This window comes from Halichoerus grypus, chromosome 8, assembly GCF_964656455.1.
Source record: "Halichoerus grypus chromosome 8, mHalGry1.hap1.1, whole genome shotgun sequence".
NCBI classification, from domain to species: Eukaryota; Metazoa; Chordata; class Mammalia; order Carnivora; family Phocidae; genus Halichoerus; species Halichoerus grypus.
The window spans coordinates 5,273,502-5,290,751 of NC_135719.1; the positions used below are offsets into that span (position 1 = coordinate 5,273,502).

The window sequence follows — 17,250 nt, forward strand, 5'->3', positions numbered from 1 at the left end:
ACCTTGCCAGGGCCGGCCTTACTGATCGCAGGGGAGCCTTGCAGGCTGGAGTCTGCTCGGACCCCCGCCTCCCGGAAGCCAGGCCAGGGCAGCCCCAGGCCCCTGGCGATGCTCGCTGGATCCAGGGGGCCAATCAGATGTTCTCTCCAGGGAATCTGAGGCTTGACGGGGAGAGACAGAGAGTGTGGGTGTCACTGAAATCGAGCCACATTCATGGCAGTGCCCTGGAGGGAAGGTTCCACCGAGGCCCCTGAGCAGCCAGCATGCCGCCTGGTTACTCAGCTGTTCTCGGAGTCCGCATGCTGCCCCACTCACCTCCTCCTGAGCGCCCTGGAGTGAAGAGTCCCAAAGATTGCACTTCTTGAGGAGCAGCGTGGGGATCGCTGCAGCTCCGTCTGGTCCCCAGCCTGGGTGGCTGTCCTGCCACCTGGGCTCCCGCTGCCGGCCCTGCCTTCCCTTACCCTTGTGGGTCAGGCGGTGGTGGCTCGCGGGCCAGACGCGGCACTTCCTGCTCCAGGTTCTGGAGCTAGCTGTCCCTGGCCCGGCTCTGGGGAGTTCCCAGTGTCACACTGCCGCACACCTGTCGCCACCTCGCTGGAAGGCCTGGCACTCTCCGCCCCTGCAGGACGCTGATGAGGGACGCGCAGAGGAGCTTCCTGCAGGCCTGGGGCCCGGCTGCTCCCGCGCGGGGATGACACGTCTCACGGAGGGGCTTCCCGGAGGTTGATCTCTGAAACATATCTGACCCCCAAGTCCCTTTTGGTTGGGACCACCTTTGAGACTGATGTTCGGCGGAACATGCTGAGGAAGACATGGAAGCAGGAAGGGATGGGCGACAGCAGGGCGCAGGGAGACTTCGAAAAGACGCGGAGGGCGCCTGGGTGGCTCAGTTGGTTAAGCGACTGCCTTCGGCTCGGGTCATGATCCCAGGGTCCTGGGATCGAGTCCCACATCGGGCTCCCGGCTCAGCGGGGAGCCTGCTTCTCCCTCTGACCCTCTCCTCTCTCATGCTGTTTCTCTCTCGCTCGCTCTCCAATAAATAAATAAAAATCTTTAAAAAAAAAAAAAGAAAGAAAAGACGCGGAAAGGATGAATCAAAAACCGAGAAAGAGGGGCGCCCGGGTGGCTCAGTCTGTGAAGCATGCAGCTCTCGATTTCGGCTCAGGTCACGGTCTCGGGGTCCCGGGATCGAGCCCTGTGTGGGGCTCTGTGCTGGGTGGGGAGCCTGCTTGAGCTTCTCTCCGTCGCCCTCTGCCCCCCGCCCCTCCCCCACGAGCGCTCTCGGTCACTCTCTGAAAGAAACAAAACAAAACGAAGAAAGCGCACAAGAAGAGGACGCGAGGAGGCGCCCAGCGTTTCCGACGTGCCTGCGGGCCCAGGCTCACGGAAGCCTGAGACGTGCCTCCGAGCGGTCGCAATATTACGACGTCCGTTGGTGACCAGCGTTAGCGTCAGGACGCGGCCGCCCGCCCAGCCGCACGTGACCTTGAACGCGAAGCGGAGCTGGGGCTGCCGGCTGGACCGCAGGCCCCGCGGCCTCCGCTGCCCTCACACGCCCTCGCCGCCCCGGGCACGTGCCCACCAGCAGCCCCGGCCCCGAAGTTGATTTCTTTTTTTTTTTTTCCCTCTTCTCCAATTCAAAATGGTCTGCGTGGGCATCTGGCTGGTGTGAATGTGTGTGTGGCTTATTAAGATGTTTTTTGGTAAAATGGTTATTTCCAGCTGACATGATTCTAAACCCGAAAACATTTAAAATATATATATATGTATATATATATATATATATTTTTTTTTTTTTTTTTTGAGTACAGTTGACACGCAAGAGAACAACCAAGCGGACTCCCGCCGGACCCAGGCCGAGAAGGACGCCGGAAGAGCCCAGAAGGACGCCGGAAGAGCCCGGAAGTGGCGGCGGCGGCCGGACGGCGGCAAGATGGCGGCTCGACAGCGGCCCCGCCTCGGCCCTCTCAACGTGACTGAGGAGATAGGTTTTTTTTTTTTTTTTTAAGATTTTATTTATTTGACAGAGAGAGAGAGAGAGCACAAATAGGCAGAGCGGCAGGGAGAGGGAGAAGCAGGCTCTCTGCTGAGCAGGGAGCCCGATGTGGGACTCGATCCCAGGACCCCAGGATCATGACCTGAGCCGAAAGCAGCCGCTTAACCGACTGAGCCACCCAGGCGCCCCGAGAAGATAGGTATTTTTTAAAAATATGTTATCTATTTATTTGAGAGAGAGGGACAGAGAGAGCGAGAGAGAGCACAGCAGGGAGAAGCGGGAGGAGCGAGCTCCCGGCGGAGAGGGACTCGATCCCAGGACCCGGGACCACGGCCTGAGCGGAAGGCAGACGCTTCCCGGGCGGAGCCCCCCAGGCGCCCCCTGAGATCCGTATTGAAAGCCTCTGTCGGGGGACTAGAAACTGCAAACCGATATCCTTCAGTATCAGAGATCATGAGAACTAAAGGATGCTGGAAAGTGAAAGGCAAACAGATGGGATTGAGCGGAAGGTAAAACTCTAAACTTAAGTGTTCAGAAAAGGATGCCGGGAAGAGAGGGGGCTGGTTCCAGGGGTGCCCCAGGGGCGGGGGGGGGTAAGGTCCGGGGAGCTGACCAGGCGACAGGTGCTGTGCGGTGCCCACTGTCTCCTGCCCCAGCCACTGCACCCCGCAGCTGGTTACAGATGCCCTTCACGGACAGCAGAGAGAGAAGGACAAACTGGGGGGACGCAGGGCTCATTTCCTTTGGAAACAATGAGCCCTTTATCAATAGGATAAAGGCCAACACCCAGCTGAAAAACTGGGACCCCGATAGGATCAGGCAGTGCACAGAGCATGAGATACAGAGAACGAATACCCATATGAAAAGGTTCTGGACCTCACTCATAATTAAAGAGATGCTAATTAAAACAAGGAGATACCCGTGGTTCACTATTAGCAAAATGTGAAAAGACTGCAGAGCTCAGGGCTGGTGAGGGTGTGGGCACACAGGCTGATGCGATGTAAACCAGCACAACCCTTCTGGAGGACAATTGGACATTAGCTAGCGAACGGAATTTAAGGGACTGGAAGAAAATATGGTAAAATATATTTTTTATATTCTTGGGGTGGGGAAAACCTTCCTAAAGCGAGACACAAAATCTAGAAACCTTAAAGGGAAAAATGGACAGATTCGGCCTCAAAAATTGAAAACATCTGTAGCGCTAGAGACCGTATCAAAGATAAAGACAACAGGTGCAACATGCATAACGACCCTAAAATAGAGAGAGGCCCTTCAAAGCAAATATAAAGCTTTATATTCCAATATATAAATGGTCGAAGGACAGGAACAGGCAACTCACAGGAGAATTCAAATGGCCGCTAGGTGAGAGGAACACGTATGCTCGCTAGGGATCGGAGAAATGCAGATTTAAAAATTGATAATATCTAGTATTGGCCAGAGGAAAGGGGGTGCTCCTGTATGCTGAGGTCATTATGTGCTGGTAGAGTCTTTTGATGGGCCATTGGGAGAACCTACCAACATGTAAAACGTGCAGATAATCTTCCAGGAATCTATTCTTTGGAAAGACCTGCTCAACTGCACATGGCTATGCGAACAAATACGCTCATCACAGGACTGTTTGTATTCGAGAAACACTGGAGATGATCTAAAGAATCAGAGGGTGGGAAGAGAAAGGCAAGTTCACTTTTTATATTTTCATATCTGAACTTTTTCTATTTAATATTTTTGAATTGATGTCCCAGTTGGGGGAAATGCTGTGTGTCTGATTTTCAGGGAATTATCATCATGAGCTGAAATTCCAGCACCTCCTATCCCTAAACCCATTCAAGTGTCCTTGAAATCAACCCAAACAAGCTCTCAGGCACAGCCAGAACAGAGAGGGGAAGCATCACTCAGAATGTGGGATCCATATGACCCAGCCCCTCCAAATGGGAAGAGAGGAAGAAGCGGATTCCCTTCCCATAACCCCTTATCCCACCTGGCTGGGGAGGCTGATGTGAGGTCAGGATGTGACCATAACTGCGTGGAGGCAGAAGGCAGCTCCTGGCCCTGACCTGTGCCTGGTGCCTGTAGCTGGGCTGAGCACTCTGCCCAGCCCGGGAGAAGGAACCAGAACAACAGCCCAATCATCCAGCATCAGGTTCAGAATTGCTTCGAGTAGAGCGAGGAAGAGAACTCTTATCACCCCAAGTCATGGGGCATCTACAGTGAGGTCACATAGCTCGGGAGCCCAGGAGAACAATCCAGGTACAGGAAGAGCCAAGACGCTAGTCAAGCCGGGCAGGTGGCAGGTCTTTGCTCTGCTCTCTTCCAAACAGCATGGGTGACTCAGCCCTCCCGACAGTGCCCCTTTCTCTCTGCTTCCACCATTTGGTCTCATCTCACTCATGACTCCCCTCTATGTGATGACTCCTACTCAAGGTTGATAATCCAAATACCTAACAGCTACGAAAGCATGGGCCCCCACCAGGCAAAAGAGACACCAGCTGCGAACAATGGAGAGAGGTAGCAAATTACCCCTAAACTCACTGGCCTAGAATAACAAACACTTATGATCTCACCCACTTATGGGTCAGGATTTGAAGCTGCTTAACTGGGTGGTTCTGACTCAGGCCCTTTCTGGAAGTTGTGGTCAAGATGTCAGTTGGAGCTGTAGTCATTTGAAGGCTTGACCGGGGCTGGAGCATCTGCTTCTGAGCTGTCTCACAAGACTGTGGGCAGGAGGCCTCAGGGCCCCACCATGGACCTCTCCATAGGGCTGCTTGAGCATCCTTACAACAGGGTGGCTGGCTTCCCCCGAGGGAGCAATCTAAGAGAGCAAGGCAGAGTCACACTGTCTTTTATGCTCTACCCTCGAAAGTCACACACTGCCCTTTCTGCAGTATCCTGGTGGGTGCACAGATCAGCCATACTCTGTGTGGAAGGGATTGCACAAGGCTGTAAATACCAGGAGGTGAGGATCGGTGGGGGACATTCTGGAGCCTTCTCCCTCTCTGAAATCCTCTAATGGATTTCCACCATCCTTAGAAGAAAACCTGAATGCTTGCCCGTGGTCTGTGAGGCCTGGCATGACCTGGCCCTTGCCTCCTTCCCAGGCTCATCGTGTCCTTGGCCCACTTGCACTAAGCTCCAGACCCAGCAACCTCCCCTCTGTCCCTCAACAACCCAAGCTCATCCTTCATATTTTACGCTCCCTCTGCCTAGAAGTCTCCTTACTAGATCTTTGCAAGGTTGGTTCCTTCTTACCTTTCAGGTCTCAGCTCAATGGCACCTCCTCAGACAGGCTTCCCTGAGCACCTTATCAAAAACCCCACCCCTGGGGTGCCTGGGTGGCTCAGTCATTAAGCGTCTGCCTTCGGCTCAGGTCATGATCCCAGGATCCTGGGATCGAGCCCCGCATCGGGCTCCCTGCTCGGTGGGAAGCCTGCTTCTCCCTCTCCCACTCCCCCTGCTTGTGTTCCTGCTTTCACTCTCTCTCTCTCTCTGTCAAATAAATAAATAAAATCTTAAAAAATAAATAAATAAATAACCCCACCCCTGCCTGGTTTTCTCTCGATCACCTTGAGTGGTTTCTTCCCCCACTATTACAAATTTGTAGATCCTGCATGAATGATGATACATAATTTTTGATTGGATGTATTTACAAATACAGTCAGTACGGATGTCGTGCTGTCAATGCTGTCAGGCTATGTTTTTTCCTTCGCTTCCGTTAGAAAAGCCTGTTCACATCACCCTGTGCTCGCTTCTTCCCAGCACAGCACTGACTTCTATCTGAAATGATCTTGTGTATTGGATTATTGCCCTTCTCCCTTCATGTGCCGTTGAGAACTCTTGCTTATAGGCAACGGACTTCTTTCTAGCTAATTTAATCTGAAGAGGAATTTGTTAAAGGATAGTAAGCACCTCAAAAACTGCCAGGAAGGGCAGAGAACCAGGCTTGGGGGTCATTTGTGTGGATCAGTCCTTGTATGAGCCACATGCACACACCGCTGTTGCCCAGGTGGGCACTTGAAGCTGGAGACCACCGTTGGGCTGCCTGCCGCTGTCGCCTCTGGGAGCCAGATGGATCTGCTGTATTCTCCAGAGAAGGTTCCTTGGCACCTGCTTCTCAGTGACCCTTAGCCTCGTGCAGGTGCATCTCATTGGTGGCATTTTGTGTCACATGCTCTGCTCCGTCTGCAATCGAGACTGGGAACTTAACCTGATTTCCACCATGGGGAGCTGTGAGTTCATAAGGTGGGGAATTCTCGAAACCAAGAAAGAGTATTCCATGGTTTGGGGAGGCCAAAGTGAATTGATGACCTAGATCCTCCACAGTCTCCTTCACCTCATCATCAACCCTTCTTTCCTACTTAAAACTTACAAACAACAACAAAACCCAATAGTGAGCCAAGAGCTGTTTCCCAAAAGGAAAATAGTTACTTGTGAAAAGAGTTCATGGCTTTGCTCTAAAACTTGAGGGCTTTCTGCCATTCTCTGACCATCTTGCTCATGTATTTATTGCTTGCCTCTGGGTAGGTGCTGTGAGAACAGGGACCCTGTTTATCTCTGTATCCTCAGTACCGGGAATGATGCCTGGCACCTCCTGGGAGCCCATAGATGTTAAGTTAATGAACTGTGTACACGATGTCCCTTCCCACGTTGAGTAAGGCTGACCTGCAGAGATGACAGTGCGTGACTTTCAAACCTCAGCCCCTTTGGCTGACCGCCTTATTCTTTGGCTGTTCCCAATTTCAGGTTCCAGAGAGGAGGAATCCGATTGGTCATCTTGTCTATTTGTACCAAGCCATCGATTGTCAGGAGGGCCTATAAATTGGAGGCTCCGGGGAGAGGTGTCTGCCGACATCAGCCCATCAGAAGGGACTGCGAGATCCCAAGATGTGTGTGAGGTGCTGACATGTCTAGTACAGTGGGGTCACATCTCATCTGAGGGTGGCATTCTCAGCTGTCCATGTAAGACATTGTGGCGTCTAGTGAAAGTCCCTTACGTTACCACAAATTTCTCTCCAGAACCACACCACTTCGGAAAACTCCAGCTCAGCGCGTTTCCCTTCCAAGTGGGGACAGATGGCTCCTTCTCTGGTGGAGCACCAGGCAGAGCTGGATTGTCTTACGGGTCGTGTGGTATGGAGAGCACACGTGAGATGCTCGCAGTGTTAGAGGCACGGGGGGCCCGACCCACTGACAAAGCACGGATGCCCATCACACCTTCTTCCCGTTGCTCCCTGAGGGACACCTGCCGTGAGCCACGGAACGCGGGCCCTAAGTACGTTGTCCTCCCCTCCCCGCTTCTTTCTGTTTTCTTCTTTCTCTTCCCTCTCGAGCACATATGTATTATAAGGTTTGGTGATTTAAAAAAAAAAAAATCCACTTGCTCTTATTGGATTTACACATGAATTTCAAGAAGTCTGAATATAAGAGGAAGAAAATGAATCTGATCCCATGAGAAAGCCCCGAGCACAGAAGTAAAAGGAGAAAGCAGTGAAATCTTGTTGATAATCCTATTCTCTGAAATAGATCTCTCGGATGAAAGGAAAGAAGATTTTAGAAAACAGCTATTCCTATTGTTGGGGGGGATGAGACAAGGACAGTGCAGGAGAGCTAGGGGCCCGTCACCTCAGCTTGTCACTGGAACCTCTGGTTAATAGGATTACAGGAGGTTGGATGATTAAACAGAAGAGAGACAAGAGAAACCTTTGTGGCATATGGGGGAAATCACTGGTGAGAGGGGAGGAAAGCTGGGAGTGTGCCAGACCTCTAGGAGAAAATGTGAACATACGGGGGGACAGAAAAGTCCCTGAAATTTCAGAATAAATCAAGTGGAACAATCAATAATCAAAACGTGTTTATGTTTTCTCTCCCTCTTCCTCTTTCCTCCTCTTCCTCTTTCTCCTTCCCTTCCTCCCTCCCTCCTCCCTGCCCCCCTCACCTGCTGTCTGTCTGTCACATACACACACACACACACACACACACACACACAGGCAGAGGGTCTTGTCTGTTTTCTTCACGGCTGTTTCCCCAGAACTTAAACAAGTGCTTCCTCCAGAAGCGCCTGGCTGACTCAGTCTGTAGAGCATGTGACTCTTGATCTCCAGGTCCTGAGTTCAAACTCCATGTTGCGCCTAGAGCTTACTTTAAAAAAACAAACAGGGGTGCTTAGGTGGCTCAGTCGGTTAAGCATCTGCCTTCAGCTCAGGTCAGGATCTCCGGGTCCCGGGATTGAGCCCCACGTTGGGCTCCCTGCTCAGCAGGGAGCCTGCTTCTCCCTCTGTCTCTGCCTCTCCCCGCTGCACCTGTGCTCTCTCTCGCTCTCAAATAAATAAATAAATAAATAAATAAATAAATAAATAAATAAAATCTTTTAAAAAACCAAACAAACAAAACCCAAAACAGTGGCTAGGTCATAGTAAGCCTTTAATATTTGTTAAATAAATGAGTGAAAGACTTTGTAATGAACTGAGACAGGTCATGTTGCACTAATTAAAATGAGAAGCCCACTAACCCTAAGATGCAACTTGGTGGGATCCCAAAACTTGATGGAAAAAAAATAAAGACTTCTCCTAAATTTTAAGCAGAAAACAGAAAGTTAAATAATTGTCCAAAATCTTGATAACCGAGACAGCTTTGAATTCCACAGGGTAACAGTCAGAGCCTGAGACCATGGAGGGAAAACCACAGAGTCCTTGAGGGAATGCGAGGCTCCCAGGACTCCTGAAGCCTGGAAGACAATGGGAGGTGATCTCCAATGGGGCACGCAGAGAAGCAGAGAATCGGCCTCATGGGGCCTTTGGTGAAGGCAGAGGTTAAAGGCCACCTGCAGAGGGAGAGCAGTTCCTCCCTCCACCAACACTTTTGGAGCACCCTCGAGCCCTGCCCACCCTGTTCTTTCTCTCAGGCCTGGAGCCACAAGGGAAGGAAGACTGAATCAACGCTCAGAGCAGGGTTGGCCTCGCTGCCAGGACGTTGTCAGGCCTGGCAGGGCAGCCTCGACCCTCCCCAGAGGTCCGCTGGGGAGGTTGCCGCCCAGCCCACTCCTGGCAGCTGCAGCTCTGTGACCCTGCAGGCCCCTTGGCCCCGGGTGGTGACCCAGAGACAGTCTTCCCAGAACCTATGATCATGCTGTGCCCTGGGGTGGGCTCAGGCTGGGCACCCCTTCACCCCGGCAGAGTTGGGGCAGGGACGCCGGAGGCCCTGGAGAGCTTCATGGTGATGAGGTCCTCAGAGTCCGGCCAGCGTGTCTGTGTTCGTTGTGATGTGGAACGGGCAGCCCGGTCCCTCTCCCGGATCCCCTGCGGCCCCCGCCCTCCAGAGCTCGGCTCCTGTGGACCTGGAAAAGCCTTATGTCCTTCCAGATAAGCCAGACCAAGGTGAGCAGGCGCCTGCCCCCCCCCCCAACCCCCAGCCTCAGCATGCCTGCAGGGCAGGAAAGGCAATGGAGAGAGCACCCCCGAAGCCCAGATCCTCAGCCCCCTGCTCTCCTTCCTTTCCCCTACCCCCCCTGCAGCCACGTTCCGGCCACAGCACTCATGTGTACGCCTCTTGCCCATCCTTTCTAATGTGTTTGTTGAGTACCCACTGTGCACTACAAGCCGGTGGGCAGACGTCTCAAAACGTGCCTTTGTGGGGTTTTTGACTCTGCAGAGGTGGTGACCAAGGCAGATCTCTACACAGAGCAACCGTTTCCGGCTCTCCGAAGCTCTGGAACACATCACCCCGCCCGTACACAGTAAGAAAGTAAGCAGTACTTTTTGTACCTTGGGGACAAAAATAAAAACCCAGCCACTTAAGTGTCACTCTTGCAGCACCATTGACTTAATGACTAGGAAAAAAAAATACCATTGTCTGAACAAAGGCATATCTGGGGAGTTTTATTATACTGACTGACGTGCTTAATTCCCAGGCCTCTGGGGGAAAGAAAGCACCGAGTGTTCCCCTCACCCCCATCCCCACCCCCCCAAAAAAGGATAAAAATAGATTACCAGAACAGACACAAAATAGCAGCCCCAGCTCCCTTCCATGGCAAGCACTGTCTGGTGACTGACTCACCCAGGGACTCTTCCGAAAGGGACAGAGTCCCGTCCGTTAGGTTAAGAGGAAAGGATGATGCGTCTGCCGGTGGCGGGACCAGCTCGGGGATGCTGGCGGGGAGTAGCCAGGCCTGGGGACAGGGGGGATGTGTGGGGAGCCAAGGCCAGTCTTCTGTCCCTTTGTCTTCTCTGTCTATGCGTCTGTCTCTGTCTGTCTTGCTGTCTCTCTGTCTCCTGGTCCCTGTAGGTGTCTGCCAGCTGGCCTCTCTCAGGACATGAGATCTGTCCTCTCTGCTTGCCCAGAGCATCTGCTTTTCCTCTCTCCCTCTCTTTGCAGAGCGGCTTTCTCATCTCTGCTGAACCACGACGGTTCTTTTCATGACCCTAACAAGTTTGGTGCCTACACTAGCTGACCTGGTCTCCAGGTGCCCGGGTCCGAATCCGCAGGATAGAGAGGGAGGTTGGCTCAGCCTCTGGGGCACTTCCTCTGGGCCAGCCCTCCCCACTGTCCTACGGCTCTGGGAGCATGCGTGCTGGGGCACGGGGCAGGGAACAGCAGGACCCCCTCGTGGGAACGGTGGTAGGTGTGAGAGTTCTCAGATACAGGGGCAAACCCTGGGGATACACCTCCAAAAAGTCTTCTATGTTACAAACCCCACAGAAGAGGTGTTCTTGGAAATCTCTGGGGCGGACCCCACGTGTAATGCTCCCTTTTGCAGGTTTTATAAATATATACAAATTTCTAAGGCTCAAAAAAGACATGTTTCACATGTGACTGTGAAAAAAACAGTAAAATAGGTCCCCGTTCTACATGATTCGGACTGAAAGCTTTTCTAAATGCAGCTAGCTGCATTAGCATCTTCATGCAGCCTCTTCCTAATTTAAAGAGACTATAATTATATATCATGCATTGACATTGCTGAAAATCTGTGTAGAAACTTGGCCTGGGAAGGACCTACCCAAAACACGCAGCTTCCTTGATTTAAAAATGGCCAGAATCACGTCTGAAAAAAAGCCTACATATTGTCCGAGACAGCTCTGGGAACAGTGCTTTTTCCTGTGCACGTTATCCAGACCTCCTCCTCCTCACCTCTCCGCAGAGGGCCAGGAAGGTACACGTGTAGCCAGGAAAAACCACTCAATAAACACAGCTTCTTAAATGTGGGGCCAGGACAGTCTGTAGGTTTCAGGGAACACAGCCTGGGGCAGAGCCTCCAGCCTCTTCCAGCTCCTGAATGCCCAACAAACTGCAAAAGAGAGATGTCGGTGTTCGAGAAATGAAATACAGCAGAATTCTGCCATCCTGAATCACAGACTAATTGTTGTTCGAGTAGCTGTGTCTCATCCAAGGCATTTGGCGGTTCTCCCCTCGTTTCCTGGGCATTTCTTGAAACCATGGTTTGTCTAGTTTCCAACTAGGCAGTCAAAGTCCCCGGGATGGGTAGGACCAGGTCTGCCCTCTTCGCCCGAGCACAGAGGCTCTGAGTTGATCTGTTTCCATTTATTTTCCTAATTTAATTTTGATTTGGTCAGTCGTACGATAAATATTGATTCAACAGCAGCAGTCCCCTGGTCCAGCCCCGCAAAGTTCACATTCTGAAGTTAGTTCTTTTGGTATTTACCTCCATAATCCTCAATGATGAGCTCCCATGATTGTTCATTGGTTTTTCCGTTTGAGCCATCCTGTCCTGATTCCCGACCTCCGGCTCTGGAAGAGGAAAAGGAAGCTCTTATCACGCCCCTCTCCCCCTGCACACTCCAACACCCACACTAAACACACCTTTTCCCCTCCCTTACCTTCCCAGGAGAATTCTAGCACAATTTTAATTTAATCAATAGTGTTTACATTATTCTGACTGCCGAAGACGCTATTAATACCCACCCCCCATCATGGGGAGGGCACCTAACCCCAAGTTGGGGGTGGGGGGAGATTTCTGGAAGAAGTAAGAGACAAAAGTGGGAGTTGAAGAACAAGCCTGAGACAGCAAAGGGACGACGGGATGCTGGGAGCCTAGCGTGGGCAGTGGGCCGGAGCAGGGGCTGAGGGGTGGGGGGGCAGTGGGACACGAGCTGGGATGCCACAGGGGAGTTGGGCGCAGAGCAGTGTCACGATCAGACTGCATTTGAGAACGAGGCCTGTGGCTGCCGTGTGAGCACAGATGGAAGGGGCAGGCCTGAAGCAGTTTCCCCGAGGAAGACATGGTGCAGGCCTGGACCCAGCAGTCTGGGAAACCCCAGGGCACCTGACCGGGTGGGGACGCCAGTCATGGGAGCAGAGAGGAGGAGAAGCTGGCGTCCAAGGGAGATGATGAACTCTGGTTTGGACACCCTGGGTCTGAGGTATCTGCGGGATGATATACAAAAAGGCATAAAGACTAATACAGAATGCTCACGTCCCATCACCAAGTGTAAGGAAAAGAAAACAAATATCACCAAGAGAGGCAAAGGCCCCAGAGTGTCCCTCTCTCACTGCATCCCCTCCCCCTGCCTCGAGGCACCTGCTACCTTGAGTCTGGGGTGTATCCTTCCTGCACCCTCCACCACAGCAACCCAGACAGGATGGCCTTGTGCGGTGAGTCTTGTGGGTGAAGGGGTTGCCTCTCAGCATTGCAGGAACAAGTAGGAAGAGAAATCATGGCAGCAACAAAAAAGACAGGAAAACTCTAGCAATAGAAATACAGCAATTGCATGGGGTGTGTGGCAGGCTCAGTCATAGGAGCATGCAACTCCTAATCTCAGGGTTATGAGTTCGAGCCCCACGTTGGGTGTAGAGATTACTTAAAAATAAAATCTTAAAAAAAGAGAGAGAAATATGGCTATTGCAGAGAGAGAGAAAGAGAGACCAGAAGAAGCTCTCTGTCCCTGATACATGGGCTCTGACACAGGAGTGACAAGTTTAGCGAGTGGCCATCATAGGAGACAGAAGCCCGGGAGTGGACAACCCACGGGACAATGACAAAGTAACAGGGCCTGGACCAGGAAGGACCCCTCCCAGCTACCCCTGGTAAGGTTTCACCCAGGTCCAGGGGAGGAGGAGTTCCCAGTTCATACCAGACAGAGCGTTGTTTCCAGAAGTGGCCCAGTATCGCCTGGCTGGTCCAGTGCACTCAGCCCATTGCATGGTGAGGGCTCCGTGTTTCCTACAAGTCGATACTCAGATGGGTCTACCCACCAGGCTCACATTTGGCTCAGGAAAATCAAATTCAAGCCCTATTGGATTGCCGGGCTGTCTTGGAGCACTTCCGAGGGGACAGATGAATGAGAGGCTGTCGGTTGACATTTAACTACGGTTCCAAATTTATCAAATACCTCTGTGCAGTATGTTCGAGCCAGCCTAGAGGTGGACCAGGCCCGGTGGCCAGAGGGGCTGTGGGCCTGCCGTTTGTCCTGCCTGCTCTCTCCTCCTGCCCCACGCTGGGCCCAGGCCACCTGCCTGCCTCGTGAAATCACTTGCCTGAGCTCCTATCAACGGTAGTTTTCTGTTCAAGACGTCTTTCTCCTCTCTTTGTTCTTTGTATGGGTCACATGGTATAGTAATCTGCTCAAACTGCCATAACAAAATACCATAGACCCAGCGGCTTAAACAACAGAGATGTATTTCTCCCAGGTCTGGAGGCTGGAAGTCCAAGATCAAGGTGCCAGCAAGGCACGCTTCATTATGAGGTCTCTCCTGGCTTGTAGATAGGGGGCTACTGTCTCGGTGGGCTCGCAGGACCTCATCTTTGTGCACGGTGGGGAGGGGGAGGGGGAGGAGAGAGTGAGCTGTGGTGTCTTCTCTTCCTACAAGGACATCAGTTGTGTTAGATTACGGCCCCACCCTTATGACTTCATTTAACCTAAATTACATCCTAAAGACCCTATCTCCAAATATAGTCACATGGGGGTTAGGATTTTAAGACATGCATTATGGAAGAACACAACTGAGCCCATTGCACATAGACACCTAAAACTGCTCATAATCTGGTCTGCAACTCCACAAAGAATAGAAACAGTCAACTTTCTGTAAGTGTTAGAAATGTTCTCTGTGTGGTGGTTACACAGGTGTGTGTGTATGTGTGTGTGCATAAATTATTCAAGGTATATACTTAAGAATTGTATGCTTTGCTATATGTATGTTACACCTCAATAAAAAAAGTTTTAACGAACACTCAGAAAAGAAAAGAGAATCCAATTAAATCTCTGAGGCCTTTGGGAATGAAGAAGGTGGCCTATGGTGTCCTTAGGCTAGGAATTGACACCAAGGCTTTAACGTGCAGGAACGGAAGCATCTTAGCTTTTATTGAGCATTTTGTTTTGTCAGGGTAGTTTTAGCTATAGGAAAGGGAAGTCTACTCACTGTGTCAAGTAGAAAGAGTCTTACAGGAATCCAAAAGAGTCTGAAGAGCGAGACCTCACAAGGGACAGAAACTGGGTTACTCCCTCTTTGCTAACTCAGTCTCTCTCTCAGTCTCTCTGTCTCTCTGTCTCTCCCTCTCTGACTCCTTCCGTCTCTTTCTGTCTCTCTCTGTCCCCATCTCTCCCTCCCTCTCTCTGTCTCTGTCTCCCTCTCAGTCTCCCCCTCTCTTCTGCAGTTTCTGCCTATGCCTGTGTATCTGCCCCACTTCTGTCTTTGGACCCATTTCCTCTCTTTTCTCATCGTGGTTCCAATATGGCTGCCACAGCTGTTGGATCAGTGTGAGTCTCCCTCCTCAGCTCCTAATCAACTATTCCTTCCCTTTGTGTCTCTTAGGTCAACCTCCCGAGAAGGGTTCCAGCACACCTTTTTGAGCCAGTGTCCCAGTGTAAGTGAAAAGGCTGCCCTTGGGTCCAAACATCTGCAGCAAGAAGAAGGAGGTCATGTTGTACAGTTTGAAGTTACATACGGGCCAGGTGCTGGGTTAGAATAACCCATTTTCAAAAGAGCTGTGGAGGAGAAGGCAATAAGAGATGACTTTCTCAAGAATGGTAAGTTTTAAGGATCTCCATATATATTTTCTTGTTTTGTTTTTAGTTTGGGTCTCAAGGGAAAGCTGGTCGGAAACAGTGCGTTGGGAAGTGTTCTCTCCTCTTCGGTTTTCTGGAAGTGTTTGTGGAGAACTGGCATTCTTTCTTCCTGAAGGGTTTGGTGAAATTCAACAGTAAAGCCATCTGGGGCCCGGAGTTCTCTTTGTGTGAAAATTTCTTAGCTACAAATTCAATTTCTTTAATAAATATGGGGCTATTCAAGTTATCTGTTTCTTCCTGAGTTGGCTTTGGTAGTTGGAGTCTTTTGAGGGAATTGTCTGTATCGGGACACGTGGGTGGCTCAGTCAGTTAAGCGTCTGCCTTTGGCTCAGGTCATGATCTCCAGGTCTTGGGATGGAGCCCCACATCAGGCTCCCTGCTCAGTGGGAAGTCTGCTTCTCCCTCTGCCCCTCCCTCCTGCTCATGAGCGCACACGCGTGCACTCTCTCTCTCAAATAAATAAAAAATCTTAAAAAAAAAAAAAAAGGAAATTGTCCATATCATCTAAGTTATTGATCTTATTGATATAAAGTTCATAATATTGTCTTATTAGCCTTTTCACATGCATACAATCTGTAGTGGTGTCCCCTCTCTCATTCTTGATATCGGTGAGTTGTGTTTTCTCTATTTTTTCCTGGTCAGTTTGGCTAGAGGTTTATCAATTTCACTGATTTTCTCAAAGAACCAGCTTTTGGCTTCATTGATTTCCTTTATTGTTCTCTTTCCTATCTCGCTGATACCTTCTTTGATCTTTATGATTTCCTTTCATTGGCTTCTTTTGGATTTAATTTACTCACTGTTTTCTAGTTTCTTAAGGTCAAAGCTGGGGTCACCAATGTGAGATCTGTCTTCTTTTCTAATGTAAGCATTTAGTGCTGTAAGAACACAGGTCCCGGATAACAGCCCATGACTTGAGCACTGGGTCAAGTCTCATCTGAGGCCACTGGTTCTCAACTCTGGCTGCACAGCTTCTAAAAATACCCATGCCTGGGCCCCACCTCAGGCCAATTAAGTCCAAATCTTTGGGAATGAGCTCCAGGATGAGTAGTTGTCAAAACTCAGCAGGTGGGTTTAAGGGGCAGCCAAGATGGTGAATCACCACCATCCTAGGCTAGTGTTTCTCAAACTGTCTGTAACAAAGGCAGTATTTTGGGTTTTTTTATTCACTTTTATATTCGTGTTATCTTATGATACTTTGTAACATATGACAAAAATGAACTATATGGTTTCTAGAAGTTTCCCTGCTGAAAAGTGGTACTTCTGTTGCCTCTTAAATCCAGGTGTTCTCATTATTCTTTATTAGCATCAACAACAGAGGAAAGGAAGTTTGTGCAAAGAGGATTATGCACATAGTCGTTTCAACAGTATAGTTGTATCTCAGTGTGGAACAGTGACAGTTTGTGGACCATTCCGGTCCATGGACCATGCTTGGAGTAACACTGTCTAGATGTCTTGATTATATGAGCCAATAACTTCTTTTTATTGTTTAAACTTATTTGAGTTGGGTTTTTGGTTGAAAGAGGAAGATTCCAGCTGAAGTACCCTCCCACAGACATATCCATCTATTCGGCAGTCCCCTGTTAACACGTTTCTCTCTCTCTCCCACACAAGAGCTACAACCATCCCAGAGTAGTGTGCAGTCATGATTTGTTTGATGATGACTATGTGATTACCGTGTACCTCATTCTGGCTCCCTTTCTGGAGCAGAGCCAAGATGATGTAAACTTCCTTCCCTCCATTGTGGATAATGCTAAAGAAAACTGAGAACACTTAAGTTAGAGGAAATGTAAGCACCATTTCTTTTTATTTTATAAAGGAAAACTCTAGAAGCCACAGGATAGCAGATATGGATTTGAGCATATTGGCATTTTTTGAACACTCAAATCATCCCACGTGTGAGCAGAGAGAGCTCCTTCGGGTTGCCTCCTGGGTCCTTTAAATGCACCTCATGGTCTTTGATACCTTCCTTGCTTGACCGTGGCAGCCTTGGGATAGCCATTTCTCTGAAGTCCTGGCTCATTTCAGTGGAGAATGGTATTTAAAGACTAAGTTCTTGGGGCACCTGGGGGCTCAGTCGGTTGAGCATCCAACTTTTGACTTCCACTCAGGTCATGATCTCATGGTCCTGAGACTGAGCCCCACATTGGGTCCACACTCAGCACAGGGTCTGCCTGTCCCTCTCTTTCTGCTCCCTTCCCTGCTCGCCCGCTCTCTAAAATTAAATAAAATCCTAAAAAAAAAAAA

At 50.3% G+C, this 17,250-nt stretch overlaps 1 long non-coding RNA gene across 1 annotated transcript; it reads left to right on the top strand.

Annotated features, from left to right (window-relative positions):
• The first annotated feature begins 1,581 nt into the window (after window positions 1–1,581).
• On the top strand, window positions 1,582–15,166 carry LOC144382721 (uncharacterized). Its single transcript, XR_013450092.1, has 7 exons — window positions 1,582–1,674; window positions 1,812–1,988; window positions 6,734–7,269; window positions 8,634–9,363; window positions 9,640–9,730; window positions 14,753–14,804; window positions 15,014–15,166. It is a non-coding gene; the product is annotated as an uncharacterized LOC144382721 (long non-coding RNA).
• Window positions 15,167–17,250: the final 2,084 nt, after the last annotated feature.